The sequence below is a fragment of the Belonocnema kinseyi genome, chromosome 5, assembly GCF_010883055.1.
Source record: "Belonocnema kinseyi isolate 2016_QV_RU_SX_M_011 chromosome 5, B_treatae_v1, whole genome shotgun sequence".
In the NCBI taxonomy this organism is placed as follows: Eukaryota; Metazoa; Arthropoda; class Insecta; order Hymenoptera; family Cynipidae; genus Belonocnema; species Belonocnema kinseyi.
Window position 1 is genome coordinate 96209408 of NC_046661.1, and position 5736 is coordinate 96215143.

Sequence of the window (5736 nt, forward strand, 5' to 3'; positions counted from 1 at the left end):
TTATTATATTATTTCATTATAAATAAACAATTTTAAGAGCCTCTTCGCACGCGTACAGGATACTAACCAATTTAACATTACTTTAGAGTCGTTAGTCTTCCGAGAACAAGCACTATAAAGTACGCCAGTGATGGAAATGGGGACGCCGTGAGCTACTGCGCTTACGTTAGGGTCACGCTTACCTTGTCCGCGGTTGGCGCTAAATTCAAAATGGGCATTTAAAAGAATTCTTTCGATTAAATAATAAGTATTTACAAAATGAATAATTGGATATTTACTATTTTGTCGGAAATTTTAACTGTTATTTCAAAATTCGTTTTTTATTTTTAGCTCAAATTAATTTTTCAGTTGAAAATGTAACTATTCCACCTTTTTGTAAATTTAGCTTTTTTGTTAAAAATGAAACTATTTGGTTGCAAAATTTCCTTTTGTGTTTCGATTTCATAGATTTTATTTAGTTTATAATAAGTTCTTACATGCTTTTAAACGAACTTGTATATTCCTGTTTTAATGTTATTTTTAAACTTCTTTTAATTTTATGTTTAAAAAAAATATTTTTATTTTGTGCAAAATACTTTTTTAAACTCTCTTCTTCGTATTTATTTGAATTTAAAATTTCTAACTCTTCTTGACGAATAATAATAATAAATTTATATTTATTTTAGCAGATTTCAACCTGCATTCATAGTGCACGTATATATGCGTCGGTTAGTTTGGAATTCCGTCACGAGGTGATTGTGCACATACTGCTCTCCACAGACTGCTCTTAGATGTGGTGCATTCTTGCAAGCATTTTGTGCGCGAAACGTGCGCGCACGGATTGTTACCTGCGTAGTCTCTTGCTCTAAAATAATTTCGCTCTTCTCATAATTTTATTGGTGAACAGTAGAATTAGCGATATGAATACATTTAGTTACGTGCAATTTTGTGAAAATTTGGTGATTATTTGATATTTTTATAGAACTAGTTTGGAGTTTTCCTCGAAATAAAATTTATAATCTAGATCCGAGTACAAGCTAGATATTCTGAATTTATTTTCAGGTCCGGTGATTATTTAAAAAGTTAAAATAGAGATAACGCTGGATAAATAAAAAATAACTGTTCTGTCAGAATCTTTCCGAATGGTTAAATAATCTTCATCTTTTCGTCGAAAAGAAGTTCGGTTCCAACTGTTAGAAATCCAGATGATATAAAGATCCCATTGGATATTTTTTTAATTATGATCCTTCAAATTAAAATAATTTAAAATGAATTTATTCTTGCTATAAAGTAAAAATTATCTTTGCATTTATTGCCATTCTTATACTTCTAATTATAGGTACTTGCTGTTTTTGAATTTCACAGGCGCTGTTTTTGAAAATTATAAGTCCACTGAGGATGAAGTCTTTTCTCATCTTGGAATGGTCTTCATAAATCTCAACGATTGGGATGGCAATCAAAAGATGCCGACCCTCATAAATGTTTTTACTAATTTCTTAATTTAAAACCCAATTTTGATTTTAATGTAGCTGAGACTAAAAAAATAAATTTAGACAAGTTGGAGTACCTCTTTTTGGAATAACGATGTATGAAATTCTCGGGAATGCTGGAATTAGAAGCATCAATATTGTGCAGTTATTGTAGATAAATCTTATTTTACTTTTAAAGTTTCTTAATTATTATTATTATTATGGCAATTTCCAAATAAGTTTTGAAATTATAAATAGTTTAAAACTGGTGATATTAAAGCAAAGAAAAAATTACAAAAGTTAATTATTTTCCAAGTGTAATAACGGACAGAAGCGCGTCAATGTCTAAATAAATCATTGGAAAATTAGTAATAATAGACAATAAAACATCGTTTTGTAAAAATTGACAAACTGTCTATATTTGGTAAAAATTGAAAAAAAAAGAATTCGATAAAGATCATAAAATATTTTTATCTTGCGAAGATTCTTTGAAAATTGATAAAATGGCGTAATTTTCCAATGATCCTTAACAAGTTGATGACATTTCTTCGTGTTCTAAGGTCGATAAAGATTTATAAAGCTTATCCAAATCTTGTAAAAATTACCAAAGTTTTTTTTCATTTTGTAGTAATTTTTACAAAATTAAGAACCTTTCTTTATTTGTAAAGATAAAAACAAAAAATATATAATTAGTAAACATTGAGAAGCATTGATTTTGTGAGGATTTTCATAAAATTGTTAAAAATTTTTCATCTTTTAAAAATCCATTGAAAATGGACAAAAAGTCTTTGTTTTGCAGGAATTCTTAAGAAATTAACAAATGTCTTCATTTTGTAGGATTGACAAAGTCTTTTAAAGAAAGACAAAATGTTATCTCGTAATTAACTTAATGCTTTCATTTTGTAATAACCTCACAAAACCCTCAAAATGTCTTTATAATTAGTAAATATTCAGAAACTTAATTTTTTATGCATCCTTACAAAATTGATAACATATTTTTGTTTTGTAAGGATTTTTTCTAAATTGACAAAATGTCTTCAAATTATATGTATTGACAATATCTTATGAAAATTGATAAATAAAATTATGTAAAAGCTAAACCATAGATTTTCATTTTAAGATAACGGAATTGCATATTTAATTGTACCAACTTCAAAACACTTTTTCTTACAAAGTTATTAACAAATTTAAAGACTATAAAAATTAACTTATCTCGGAAATGGCTAAATTAATTGCGATAGTTTAAATATACAGGGTGGAAAATTTTATTATATTATGGAAAATAATTCAGAAGCTTGGTTGAATATAGAAAAATGTTTCAGACTAAAGTTGAAGGGAGCAGAGCAGGTACACTACTGGAAGGAATGACCTTCACCTTGCATGCGATTTTCCCGGTTATTTAAAGGTCATGATAATTTTTTTAAATGGGAATCCTTAATTTTGACAAAAGATTTAAAAAGAGCGGGAAATTTAACATTCGAAATGATATTTTTATGAAGGTCATGGTAAGGTCGAATGGAGTTCAAATTTGCGATAGTGTTTAAATAATAGCTGTTAGCTCGGAATTGCGGTTGGGAACAGCAAAATGCTTAGCACAAAAGTAATCAGAGGCAAAGGGATCACCTGCTGGTAGCAATGACCTTGACAATGATATTGATTTTCAAGGTTATTTAAAGGGCAAAGTGATTTTTTAAAAATGGAAACGCCTAATTTTGACCCCGACTTTTGACTTTTGACTACGACTTTCTCCAAGCCATTATTTAAACATTATCGATTACCTGTGGTCGAAAGTAGGGGCTTCAATCTATAAAATTCACTTTGACCTTCAAATAATCTTGCAAATGAAATTCAAGGTCAAATTCAGTAGATATTTCCTCTGCCTCTGATAACTTTTTTCCGAAATGTGATGAGTTCTAGTTCGCAAAATATGCATTTGAATCATCGGAATTGATTGAGTCATTTTCGAGAAAATTTAATTTTTTAAACTTTACTTATAACATTTGTAAAAATGTTTTTTCGATGTTCGCACTTGGGGTAAATTAGTCTCATATTAGTGGACACTTAATACCCAAATATTAACCAAATATATTAAAGTGCAATCCAATCATGCTTCCCTAGCTATAAAAATAATTTTTTGAATAAAGTATTATTGTTTATACTAACTTCGCTTAGACTAATGCTAAAAAGATGTGTTTTTTCTGAAATATTTGACTTTTCTTTGTTTTTCAATTGAAAAAAACTAGATATTAATAATTATTTGAAGAAAGGCTCTCAGTCTCCACTTGGAGAAAAATTTTCATTTAATATGCTCCAAAAGAAAAATTTAAAGAATATTTAAAAAAATTATATTATTTCAGAATAATATATGGACGAAAAAGAAACATATTGAAAAATAATATTAAAAAGTCGGAAAAATCGTATCTTTTTAAGAATTATCCAAGACAAGATACTTATAAACAATACATTTTTTGTAATAAAACAAATATATTTTTATTGTCTTGTTTTTATAATTTAAAAAAGTGTGCACCCCCATAAAAAACAGTTTTGTAAATTAAAACTTTATTACACCCTGTGGCTTTTTTTCGGAAAAAAACAAAGAAAAAATTTTTTAATTTATAATTTTCATTTTTAGGATATAAAATAAGCGCATCTTGTCAAAAAATAATTAATTACAAATTTTTGATCCTTTTTGGGTAAACAACTTTTGTTAATTAATGTTTTCTCGTACCTTGTGGTATTATTTTTAATTTAATTTTTGTTTCGTTAATGTTATTTTTTTAAGAATACAACAAAAACTACTACGCCCATAAAAAAATATTGTAAATAAATTTGTACATCTTCTTTAGGTGAACACGGTTTCCTTATTAATTTGGTTTCGAACCTTGTTTTTTTTCAAACATTTTTATTTTTTATTTTCACTGCTATTTTTTACGATAAAAAAAAATCATGCGTCCAATCAAAAACTAATTAATGACGAATTGGCAGATCTGTTTTGGGTGAAAAACTTTTGTATTTTCATTTTTTTTGTAGCTTTTTTCGATTGTCTAAAAATGTATTTTTATTATCAATGTTGTTTTTGACGAATAGAACAAAAACTACCTCTCCTATCAAAAAAGTGATTTTTATAAAATTTGTAGATGTGTTTTGGGTGCATAATTTTTCACTTTTCGTATTTTTTCGTATCTTGCATAGTTTTACCACAAAATAGAATTTTTCATTTTCATAATTTTTTTTGGGTTAAACCAGAACCGATTCTCAAAAAATGAGAATTTTTAATAAATTCTTCCTAGCAGTTGTTATGATAGTCTTTTAGGGCTTTCAAAATGCAACGTTTTTTTCATGACTTATTTTAATTTTCGTTTTTTTTTTATTTTAAAAAAGCTATATAACTCTGAGAATATTCTTTTTATCGGAAATAGTATAAAGGATAAATTGTTTAAATTAACGAGCAATACAAGTAGCTTTTCATAGAAATTTTAAATCTTGGAAAAAAATGTTTTAAACAAAATTTTGGAAATGAATTTTATCCAAAATAGCTGGCTAAATGGACATTTATTTTCTGATACCAAAAGAGTATTTTAAGGGCCAAAATAATATTTAAATTCTTTCAAAAGTTATCGTGCTCACAGACAGACGTGAAACATGCATACATACAGCCAAATTTCGTAAAAACCTGTTTTTTTGGGTTTATAGGGTCTCAGAATTTCGACATTTGACAAAAATTGCCTTAAAATTTAAGCTATTTAAATGAGATTAAAATCCCATTTAACGTTTAATAATTTTGTTAATATGCAGAATTCCGGAAAGTAAAATCAAGAGTCTAACGACCAAATTTGTAAAACCACCATTACATTGTTAAATTATTGTTTTCCTTTTCAGAAATCCTGCACATTGAAAAGTTTCTTAAAAATTATTAAAAAATGTCAAAAATTATTCTAGTGTCAGGTGGTGTCGACCAGCGTTTTGTAACCTCAAACTGTAAAATGTTGACGTGAGAATTGTGAAAACTGTGTTGTTCCTGGATAATTATTCTAATATTTATAAAAGTAAGTGATTTTATGTGAAATAACTTGTTCATCTGTCGACTAAAATCACAGTGATTCGCCAATTGTTGTTTCAAATCAAAATTTGTAGTTAAATGACATCTTTGCTGATTTTTCGAAAAATATCGTTTTTAATGGACCCAACTATCATAATTGTAAAGAAGAGTTTTAATTGGCATTATGGTGAATAATACTTTTTTTTGCAATAAAGTTTCACGTAAAAAATGTTGTTTTCTGATTCTTCA

The 5736-nt window shown here is 27.1% G+C and overlaps 1 protein-coding gene across 2 annotated transcripts in view; it reads left to right on the top strand.

Annotated features, from left to right (window-relative positions):
• Window positions 1-5736, top strand: part of LOC117173489 (facilitated trehalose transporter Tret1-like) — a 35122-nt gene that overhangs the window by 6813 nt on the left and 22573 nt on the right. The window lies entirely within an intron of this gene.